Below are 12,300 nucleotides of genomic sequence, written 5' to 3'. Positions count from 1 at the left end.
TTCGTTATCGAACCCAGGATCATTGTCATTAGCGTCTCGAGTATCTAATTACCACGGTTACTTGTCGATATCTGTAACAATCATATTTGCTCTAGTCAATATCTTCTCTATTGCATAACGACAATGTCTAATTACAACGAAGATTTCTTTCACGCCCTTAACCCCAGCTCTAATCATAACGCTTCTCCGACATATATATGTCGGAGATGGAAGGACACTGGAGCCTCCCGTTTGGAACTATGGGAAAATCCCGTAATATTGTAATCTAGATTCTACTATAGCCGTAATTAAACAATTGTCATTCATTGTATTTGTTCGAGACTTGTGATAGTAGGATTGAGTTCGAGGTGACACAACTGGTCGCCGAGCGTAGCCGCTGTCACGGGATGGACACTTTTCCTCGGAGATGTCAATATAATGGGACACACGTTGTATTAACAATCAAACTCCAAGCAGAGATTGCCTAGCAACGGCGATTGGAACCTTCTCGAAGCTTCGGTCCAGTATATAACAAACGAATGCAATCGTAAAGGATGGAAAGAATTCCATCAGTCTATTATTCGTGCGATCACCTTGGAGAGTTTCACATCGAGCAGTATATATAGAGCGTCCCATTAAACGTGTGTTGTGTTAAAGTATTTTACGTATAATACAGAGTTATCCTGTTGACCGTGGATTCGTTATCGAATCTTAGGCCATTGTCATAAGTGTTATATCCGCGTAGTTGTTTGTTAATTTTGTAAATTCATACTAGTGTTAATAAAAGTTGTTTCCATTTACAAGAGAAAAGAATGTATAGCTCTGGCGAAGAATCGTTATACGCTGAATACCTTTCTCCTGACGATGCTCCGACATATATATATATTCATTTTATAATGTAAAATTTCTTTGAGTTTATCTAAATATTAATTAGTTTTAATAATGTTATATCGTGCATTTTATTTCTTTAAATGTGTTAGGTTGTGTATATATATCTATATGTGTATATGTCTCACGATGTAACTTGGTATGGAATTCTTTTAATATTAGTTAATCTTGATAATGTAATTTCTTGTATCGTATTTTTATTTATTAGATTATTGCTTGTTTGGTTTAATAATATAAAACACACACACATATATATATATATATTTTACAATATACTTTTCATATATAGTTTCTTTAAATTTACTAGCATGTTAACTAGTCTTAATAATGTAGAATTGTATATTTTAATTGCTTTCCTTGTTTAATTTTTTAAATTATTCAAATCGCGAATTAGTCTTGATTGATTAAGGTCTTAGACCGTAGTTTATTCAACTGTCAGATCATAGATTGTTCTTAATTGATCGACTAACTATTTGGATTGTCAATTCGTACATAATTATAGTTTATTAATTAGTTTTTAATTGATTCTATTCGATGTATCTTCGCGTTTTTTATATTTGTACGTATATTCCAAATCGTTAGTCTACTAGTCGCCCTTATGTAATAGTATCACGTGCGTCTACATTTGATTAATCGTTTGTGAGTGCTTTATTTTATTTTGTTATTTTTATATTCTTTTTAATTTATTGTGTGTTAAAATGACCGCTCATGTAATTTACCTATTGTAGTTTTCGTTACGGCACGTGCGTAGCGCGGGACGTGACAAGAGGCGTGCGGAAGAGATATTAGAAAAGTGGGGATGGACAGGGAGTATAGTGAAGAATTGGTAGAATGGATGACTATGGAAAGGAGGAGAAGGGAGGGAAGGGCTCTCCAGGGTCAGATAACTTCAGGGATGCGTCCGGGTAATAACTGAGAGGAGAAGATTGGTGAGAGGGGTGTGCCGAGCGGAAGGAGAAGAAATGAAGCGATTCTCGTCAAGGTTGAAGATGGTAAGGAGTGGCTTGAGGTTTTCAAAAGGATAATGGTGGCGAGGAACACCCTAGAAGGAGCTACGGGAGTTAGGAAGACGAGAGCGGGGCACATCCTGATCGAATTTGACAGGGCGGTGGCTGTAAACGAGGCGGCGGTGAAGTTAAGAGCCGCGTGATAAAACTGAAGTTGCCGCTCTGGTAAATAGGGCTACGATACAGGTCAAAAACTTTGATCCCCTCACCAGAAAGGAGGAGCTGGTGGAAGATATAAGGACACAGTGGAGTATAAGTGAAGGGAGCAGCGTGGAGGTTAGGTTGATGAAGATGGCACCATGGTACACCCAGGTGGCTGTGGTGGTTCTTCCGGCCACGCGAAGAAACGGATATGAGGATAAAAACAGGGCTGACTATCGCATTGGCTAGGCTGCTTGCAGACGTCCAGCGGTGTTACAAATGTCACATGCTGGGGCGTATGGTGGCGAGGTGTACGGTGGTATGCCCTGGTAAAGAATTGTGTCGCAGGTGCGGTAGCGCGGAACGTGTAACAGGGTCGCTGGAGTGCCCAATGGTGCGTCAGGGTTTCAGAGAAGATAGACGCGGACAAAGATATAAGCCCTACAAATAAATTTAAACAAGTGTAGGATAGCTCAGAACTTGATGATGCAGTATGCGTGTGAAACCAGGGTTGACATGGTGTTCATCTCTGAGCCCTATAGGCAGATGCCTGATTGGTATAATGAGGAGTTTGGGTCACCCTGTTTAATGGTAGACATGTTGCGAGCGATACCCTGATTAATAGGTAGGGATGGTCGGCGTTACGGTCGATAATGTATTCTGTGTTAGTGAGTATTGTTCCCCTAATACGAAAATGCAGGATTTTGACACCTATGTGAGAGAGATCGAAGAAATGATAAGGAATGGTAGGAAACGAACACCGGCATTGATTGTGGCTGGTGACTTCAATGTCAAATCTTCAGTCTGGGCTGGCAATAAGACGGAGTTGAGGGGAACGAACCTGCTGGATATGTCTGTTAGGAATGAACTAATGCCGATCAAGGCGGCGGAAAAATATTCCATTATGAGGAATGGGAGGACTAGATTCCCAGACGTTTTTAGCATAAATAGATGAATGAGGCTGAGTTGGAGGAGAAGTACAGTAAGGGATTGGTACTCAGCCACTGATCATCATTATTTATTACATATATTTAGGAGTTATTTTAATCGGGAGACTAGGGGAAATTTTAAATATATGACGAAGAATATCGATGTAGATAGTTTTTTAAGCAAATTTGACGCAAATTTTAATATATTGAATAATAACGAGACGGCATGCGGCGAGCGGTTGCAGAAGAGTCTGGAACGTTCACGTGCCGAGGATTTTAGGACGATTTTTCCGTCGCGCGGAAGAAGAAACACCAACTATTGGTAGAATAGTGAGTTGAGAGTGTTAAGGAGCATGCCCCTGAGGGATAGAAGAGCGCAGCGGGCGTTGGTGGTACGAAGAGATGATACCGGAGACCTGGTAGCTGCATATAAGGAGGTCAGGAGGCGTTTGCAGAAGGCGAACCAACGCAGTAAAGAGGAGTGTTGGAAGGGATTCTGTGCTACCCTGGACCAGGATCCGTGGGGTAGGCCGTACCGTGTAGTAAGAGCTAAAATGATGCGGTCAACACCAGTTGAGCCCCTCGGGAGAAACAGGGTTGCGGGGATCCTGGAAGACCTCTTTGTCACCAGACAGGAACCATGTTGGGGGATGCAACAAGAACTGCAGATCCCACCTGGGACAGTCGATGGGAAATTGGATCAAGACATCTGTGAGGAGGATCTGAAGATAACCGCCGGAAAGTGTGATCCCAGGAAAGCCATAGGTGTGGAGGGCATCCCAGGAGAGATTGTCAGGATCGTCGCGGGACGACGGACGGGTGTGCTCCTGGACAAGCTCAATGAGATAAATAAGGCAGGACGTATACCGGCTGTATGGAATGTGGCTATGGTGGTCCTTATACCCAAGCCAGCCAGAGATCTGTCGCTGTCATCGTCGTACAGACTAATCAGCATTTTGCCGGCGTTGAGCAAAGTCTGGGAGTATACGTGTAAGATGCTGGTAGAGAGGAGTATAGGGAGGGACCCCATCCACAGGGAACAACATGGCTTCAGGAGGAGAAGAGGAACCATTAAATGCCATGGATAGGACGGTCGCGGTTGCTGAAGAATGTAGTAGGAAGGGTCTGGTGTTCGTTCTGGTCGCCTTGGACGTAAAGAACGCCTTCAACACCTTGAGTCGGAGAAAAATCATCGAGGAGACATCTACCAGGGCGACTGCAGGAGTTGATAAGGGATTACCCGGCCTGGATGAAAATCGTGGTCCACTGTCGGGACGGCGTTGTAAGGAGGAACGTGTACGCAGGGGTTCCGCAGGGGTCGGTTTTAAGACCGCTGCTGTGGTACCTCGTGTATGACAGGCTACTGGCAACACTGGACCATGTTTAGGACACGGAAGCAGTGGCGTTCGCTGACGATCTGGCGGTGTTACTCAAGGTCAGGGGGTCCCAGAGAGGATTCGGACAGTCATGGGAATGGTAACTGGATGGTGTCGAGACGCCCGTCTGTATTTGGCGCGCGAAAGTGGTTTGTTGACGAGGAAGATAATTCCGACGAGTTTTCCTTTTGATGTAGGGGGGGGGGGATCTCTATTAGCTGTACAATGAAATACTTAGGAGTACTTTTAGACAATGCTAGTGGGTACTCCCAAAATCTTGAACAAGTGTGTGACAAGGCAGAGAGGTTTCTAGGCGCCATGCGGAGTCTGCTGCCGAACGTAAATAGATCAACGGATGCAGTAAGAAGGCTGTATTTCGGTATCTGGCATTCGGTGGTCCTGTATGGTGCGCCGATATGGGACTCTGCCCTAGGAAGAGAGAAGAATAAGAAGATATTGAAAAGGGCACAAAGAGCGGCGTTGAACCGCACGTCTACTGCCTACTGAACAATTTCACAGGGGGCGCTGTGCGTGGTCACTGGCAAGTTGCCTATCCAGGTGAAAGCGTGGCTACGGTGGAAACAGTACGGGGTGAGGAAACGGTTCAGAGAGAATCCGGATGAAGGGGACCATGTGTGGGTGGACGAAATGAGTAGCCTGAAGATGGAGGCGAAGGACAGGTGGAGGCTCTATTGGGCGTTCCACAATCCCTGCAACTGGACTAAGAGACTGATTGGAGACCAGTTGATCTTCTATAAGTACAAGAGGAAGATCAACTACTATGTGATGCAGATCCTTACGGGGCACGGTATCTTTAATTGATACCGCCATAGGATCGGGAAAGAGACACATACCAGTTGTTGGTATTGTGGAGATGTACTGGAGGATGCTGAGCACGTGCTATTTAGGTGCCCCAGATGGGTAGTGGAGAGAACGGCGTTGGAGGTCGAATTAGGTGAAGAATGGAAGTTTGAAAGTAGGATCGTGGATAAGATGGCGGCGGAAGAATGTACGTGGAAGAGGTTTATTTTATTTTGTACTAATGTCATGAAGCACCGGCAAAATAAAGAGAGGGTGGTGGAGGTTACTGTAAGAAGAGCGGGAGGAAGGAGGAGAAGAAGAGACTGGTGAAGATAGATTGAGAAAGGGTACGTGTGTAGAGGCCAACCCGAAGTACTGTCGAATGACTGTTCCGGGTTGGAACCTAGAGTACCGTCACACAGGAGAATTAGGAGGGTATTTTAGAGGGTTTGGCGATATCATCTGGCCGAGTTCCACATAACCTGGTGACACGGGTCACTAGGTATGCATAATAGCATCCCCCTCGCGCGCAAAAAAAGAAAAAAGGTCCGGATGGCTAGCAAAAGAAACAATTATTAATTCCAGGTCTGCCTAAAGTACTAGCATTGTTATATAACATCTCATGTTTTATCTCTCATTTCCCGGAGAGTACGGGATAAAACACGACCACGTTGATCCCAAAACCTAACGAAGATGCAAGCAAGGCCGAGAACTGGAGGCCTATAACGATTAGTCCTATCATTGGGAGAGTTTTCTCTTCAATTCTCGATAGGACAATAAGCAGGGGTATCGTACAAAACGAAAGACAAAAGGGCTTTACAGCTGAAAACGGATGTAAAATAAACGTGGAACTCTTAAATGCAGCCCTGAGACAAAGTAAAATGGATAGTGGAGGTGTCTACACAATAGTAGACGTCTCAAAAGCTTTTGATACGGTCCCCCACTCGGCGATTAAACCTTGTCTGGCTAAAAAAGGAATCTCGACTCCGATAACTGAATTGATCGAAAATATGTATAAAAACTGCAAAACTGAAATTAAAACAAAAGACGTAATAGATCGAAATATTTAGAGGAGTAAATCAGGGTGATCCTGTGTCACCTCCGTTATTCAACTTATTCATGGAGCCGCTGCTGGAGACGGTAGAGGAAAATACGAAAGGAATCAAAATCAATGAGAATAATAAGGTCCGTACATTGGCCTTTATCGATGTCATTGTCCTACTTGGGAAGGACAAAGGGGAAGCTCAGAAGCAACTATCCATGGTCCAGGAGTACCTGAAGAGCCTAGGAATGAGTATCTCTGGAGAGAAATTCTTGAAGGTGTCAAAGAAAGACACCTGGTACGTCAGGGACCCAGAGATATAAGGCAAAGAATAAGCAGATACCTAACGTGGGCTCTGTGGTGGTCTTCAGGTACCTGGGAGCAAAAATGGGATCATCGAAAGACCTGAGGTGTGGAATTATCGTGTCAGAAATACTGAGCACGATGAGAAGAACAAAAAGATTATCATTAAAGCCAGGCCAGAAGATAGAGCTTCTCCAGAATCATATATTTCCTCGCTACACATACAACCTACTAATAAGCCCACCTAGCGGGGGAGCATTGCAATTATCGGACAATGAAATCAGGCATGTGGTCAAAGGGTTCCTTCATCTAACAGCCTCAACCGCAGTTGGTTTCTTCTATACCCTCAAAATTAACGGAGGGTTAGGGTTGCCGAGATCGAGCACTTAGTAAAGCTCGGCACCCTAAAAGCGCAATCAATATAAAGAACTGATCCGGCAGCTTCCAGCCTTATAGATGAAAGTATGGAGTTGAAGCTTAAGAAATAGCCAACTCCCTGAAAATTGATTGGCCGGCTACTTTCGAGAATATTGAAAAGGCCATGAAGAGCCTGAAAAGAGTTCCCATAAAACAATGGGCCGAATTAAGAAGTCAGAGCCATGGAGTGATTGACTTCGCGAAAGAAAAGCTTGGCAACGTGTGTCTGAAAGAGTACCCCTAGAGTTAAAGCCGTCTCGCTTCATCGACACCATAAAGGTGAGGACGAACACTTATGGCACGAGAACAGCCCTAGCAAGAACAAATAAAAAGATGCATATCATATGTAGAAGATGTCATGCCCAGCCCGAAACTCTAGGGCACATTTTAAGGCTTTGTCAGCACACTAAGGGAGTGAGAATCAAAAGGCATGACGAGTTAAAAACTCTCCTCGCACAGAAGTTACAAATTCACTATTCAAGTTGGGGATAATCTATATAAACCGAACCTCGTGGTGAAAAAACGAAGAACGGATTCTTGTAATCGACGTAACTGTCTGCTAAGAGAATAGAGATTATCTCCAAAAAGCCGCAAAAGAAAAGGTCGACAAATACTTCCCCTGCCTAAGCATATTAAAGAACACGTATGGCGTCGATGAAGGAGCCATATTACCGGTGGTACTAGGAAGCAGAGAGGCCATAACGCCTGAAACTGTCGAATATTTAAAAGAACTTGGCGTTACAAAGAGCGAAATTATGACAATTATCATGAATGTGTTGCGTAGCTCCTTAGAGATGTGCAACTTGTTCTTAGATGACTAATAAATAAAATATTTATTTATTTATTTGTATTTATTCAGATGTGTGTTTATGTATTTATTTATTTATTGATGAAGTCATTTTACTCATGGACCAAATTTTTTTATTCATTATTTATGACTGGTTGGTGTTAGGTTATTATTTATTAATGACAAGTTTATTTACCTATTTATTTATTTATTATTTATTTATTTATTTACGCGACTAAATTAAATTATTTATTATTTATTTATTGAAATGTTTGCCTTACTATTGGCTATGTCAATACTAAGGTGAGTTTTATTTTTAAATCCCTACGAAGGGGGTACCTCGGAAGTATGGGCCCCGTTTTCGGGGTTCCACAGTTGGGTGTAAGCAGCACGACGCTATTTAACGTTCGTACGCTATTTAACGTAACGGTCGCTTGGAGAATCATGGCAGCTCGGGGGCAGGACGAACTTCGGTATCGGCTGCTCAAGTTGCACTCCTACCTCCCCGTGGTACAGCCGGTAATACGTGCGCAGAGTCAGCGTGGGGATTTGTCTCCCGGGCACGGCGTTCATGGGTAAACAGAGCGTGGCGACGTAGGAGCGAAAGACAAATTATATTCAAATTATAAATCGTCTTTTCGATATAACGGCTCTTACCGTGAAGTTATGAAACTTAAAATCTAAATAGAGGAATACTTTCCTTCGATGGGAATCTGTAGACTGACTGGCTTTAATTGGATAACGGAATGATTAATGATTTGATGTTTGTACAGAATTCAAAATTCAGGTTCTGCAATTATTAATAAAGACAATGCAGCCATGGACGCAGCGCTTCTCTCGGAAGCGTTGGGATGGATTCATTCCCTTCGGAGGGGACCACGATTGATAGGGTATGCAAGACCACGGACTCCGAATCAGTATTCAAAGTTGTGGTCCCATTGGTGGAGGACAAAATAGCTTGCCCAGTCTGCAAGGAAATGGAAGCCCACTTTTCCTTCATGAACTTAACAGACCCGGATAAGCACCTCAATAAACATTATACAGTACTCCCCATTCAATGGGAATGTGTTACGGGAAGAAGTTCCCTAAGCTCCATGGTGCAAGATGCCACATACCATGGTGTAAAGGCCCAACGCAGACCAGTGAAGGTTAATTTAAATGTGATGCTTGCTCCATGAGCTTCCGGACTCAGAGAGGGCTATCGACTCATGAATGTCATGCGCACCCTCCCGTACGCAAAAGAAAAAGAAGGGAAATGACAGACACCCGGAGCCGAGACCATAGCAGCAGGCTATGGTCAGAAGAAGAGGCTACCTTCTTGAGGAAGCTCGAGCAAGAATATAAAGGATTATAGACACCCTAACTTAAAAATCTGCAAAATCTTAACGAGTAAAACGGCTGAGCGGATTCCAAACAAAAGAAAAGTACTAAGAATTGGCACGAAGAAACGAGCCCTCAGTAGGGTACACAAGGGATAGATGGCGGGTGCGATCTCGCTGACCAGGCAGCGCGTCACTTGAATCGGATAAAGCTGTAAGAAGTGAAGAATCAGTCCGCGAGTGGTGACGCGGCTTGGAGAATGAAATAGAAAAGTCTACCGAGGTTCCTCCCTCGTTGAGAGACATTTATGTCTTATTAAGTAATATTTGGATGGAATCAAAAAATGATAGAGATCTATTAATTAACAAAATTGATAAATCTATCTGCACATCCCTATACGAAACCTTTTTGAAACATAACAATGACGACGGCAATAATAAGCCAAAATCGTCTAATAGAACTAATCCGGATGGCATTAAAGGAAAGAACAAGCACCAAAGGCAACGATGCTCTTGCGCACGTTGTCAAGAGATATTTAAAGAGTGTCCCAGGAAGCTGGCTGACGTTGTTATAAATGACGATCTGACATACCCGGAATCGGCCAGACAACCGCTGAGAGGAAGAGAGGTGAACAGACTTTACAGTGATTTGTGGGGACGGGTGAGTCCACCCAATCCCCAAGTCCCAGTAAGTGGAATCTCCGAAGCTCTTTTGCACGAAATATTTCCGGCAATAACTGCTGAGCACATAAGCGGAAGCTTAAAAAGGATTAGAAACAAAACAGCGGCAGGGCCTGATGGATTGAACAAAAAGCACCTATCAATTCCTGGCCTGCCAACAGTAATTGCTAAATTAATTAACATCTTGTATTGTATTTCCTATTTTCCAACCGTATGGAAGGAGAATAGGACTACATGAATACCAAAAGCGAATAAAGACGCAAGTAAAATCGAGAATTGGCGGCCTATTACTATAGGCCCTATTCTCGGCCGAATCTTCTCTTGTATCCTCGACGGTAGAATAAGGAACGGTATTGCAAAAAATTCAAGGCAAAAAGGATTCATATCTGAAAACGGATGCAAAGTTAATATAGATCTGTTTAACGCTGCCTTGAATTATAACAAGAAAGACAAAGGTAGAGTGTCCACATTTCTCCCTCTATTTCTCGCTCTAATTTTCCTCACATTTTCTCCGTTACTCACATTTTCTGTTTCTTCCATATCGATACCCACCTGTCTCGAAGTTTCGCCGTAGCTGTGCGCGGCATTACAGGCTTTGTAGAAGCCTTCAGTATTCGGGTTTCGTCTTTCATAATGGCCTTCTTTTCTCTAACTTTTTAAGCCATTTGTGCAATTTCTTGCATCGTCTCGGACAGCTCACTCCCTTCATAATTATATATTCCCGCATCTTCGCGAAGCTGCTCCTTTTTTTCCAGGTCATTTAGTTTCTGCCGAAAAGGATAAAAATAAAGTTCTATCCAAGCAAGATGTCATACGCGTGTTTAAAATGAATAAATATTGTACAAACATTAAATATTTCTGGATCGATGTAATCAGCGATATTGTGTTCTTCCCAGATCTCTGGAATAACATCATACTTTTTATCGCCCTCGATGTCATAATTCTTCATCAAATTAACTACGTAAACGTCTCCCTTTTCTGCCTCTATTTCTCGCTCTAATTTTCCTTTTAACTTTAACTCTTCCTTCCTTTTTCTTAAAACGCTCTCAGGAATACATTACAGGCGAATTTTATCATCCCTCGGCACAGGTTGTGCAACGTGTAACGATTAAGCAGTCCCTCTACCTGCAATCATAAACGTTGAAGAACTTGAACCAGTGTTTTAACGCCTTTTACATTACTACAAAGCAACACAAAAGGTGTTTGAAAAATATTTAATTTACATTTTTCGTTCTTATCTTTTGATCAACATAGAAAGCTAATAAACGTTCAAACGCTTGTATTTTCACGTCCATTATACCAAAATCAGTAATTGTACTCATTTCCAACACTGGGACATCTTTCTCCTCCAATAACTTTAAAAGACCTTGTTCTTCGGGTGAAAGTTCATCCAGACGCAAAACATCCACTTTATTTGCCACAACTGTCGAAGGTTTGTTAGCAAACAGAGGTTTAATCGATTCAAATAGAAATTATTGGTGAAATACCTAGAAGATAAAACAGTTGAATCGCACTTGAATAAAATGTATATTTTGGTTAGCTATGAGAAGCCAATACTTTACCTGCTCGTCTAAACTATGACCACATTGTTCCGATATATCGCAAAAGTAAAGTACAGCTGGCCGTAAATGCGCGAGTGCTGTTATTGCCTGCATTTCTATTACGTTTCTTTCTTCGAGTGGATGATCTAGAATTCCAGGTGTGTCAACCACTTGCCATCTTAGATATTTGTAATCCGTATGACCAACGTATAACGATTTTGTAGTAAATGCGTATGGTTGCACTTCAACATCAGCGCGAGTTATCTGAATAGAATAATTAGCACAGTTCATAATGTTCCTTGGGCATAATATGCATACATAATTTGTTAGTAATTATTAAAATTAAATTACCTTGTTAATGAAACTGCTTTTACCCACATTTGGGAAGCCACATATTATTATAGTGCGTGTATAGGGATCTATACTAGGTAATCGGGCTAAATGCTGACGAACTTGCTCCAAATATGCCAAATTTGCTGCTTGCCTCCTCATAATTGTTGCCATACGACCTAAAGCAGCTTTTTTCAACTCTTTATATCGGTAAAGAGAATCTCCGTATTTCATTAAACGGGCATAATCCTTGGCTACACTATTTTGACCATATATGTGAATTTCATTGAGAAACAGTGATAATTGAAAAAATACTATTTCAATATACTTACTTGTCGATTAAATTTCTTGCTACATTTATTTGACCAAGAGCTAGTTTATAGTGGTCTTTATCATAAAGGACGTTCATTAAATCGGCATAAAATGGATGAACATCATCTAGCTTAGGAAATTCCTGTATAATTTGAGATAATCTCTCATGAAAGTTTTGTTGCGTAAATTTCACTTTACGCAAATAAAATGCACGTATTCGTGCAATTTTCTAATTTTTGTGTATAACAGTCGGAGTTTTGCGTTGAGTTTTTGATAATATTATATCAATAAAGTCCTAGACAAAAGGGAATATTCATTAAACGAAATTTGAACTACAATTGAATTAATTACCAAATAGAAGATTAAAAACAAAGTTGCTAACCTTTGCGGTGGGTACAACCGTGATTTTCTTGAAATTGTACAACGCCATTATTAAGTTGTTCTTTC

At 41.9% G+C, this 12,300-nt stretch overlaps 1 pseudogene; it reads right to left on the bottom strand.

Moving 5' to 3' along the window:
* Positions 1–4,409: 4,409 nt before the first annotated feature.
* Positions 4,410–12,283, bottom strand: LOC122573628 (annotated as a pseudogene).
* Between the last annotated feature and the right edge of the window lie 17 nt (positions 12,284–12,300).

This window comes from Bombus pyrosoma, linkage group LG2, assembly GCF_014825855.1.
Source record: "Bombus pyrosoma isolate SC7728 linkage group LG2, ASM1482585v1, whole genome shotgun sequence".
Classification (NCBI taxonomy): domain Eukaryota; kingdom Metazoa; phylum Arthropoda; class Insecta; order Hymenoptera; family Apidae; genus Bombus; species Bombus pyrosoma.
Note: the sequence above shows the minus strand (reverse complement) of the source record. Positions and strands in the feature narration are given on the sequence as shown.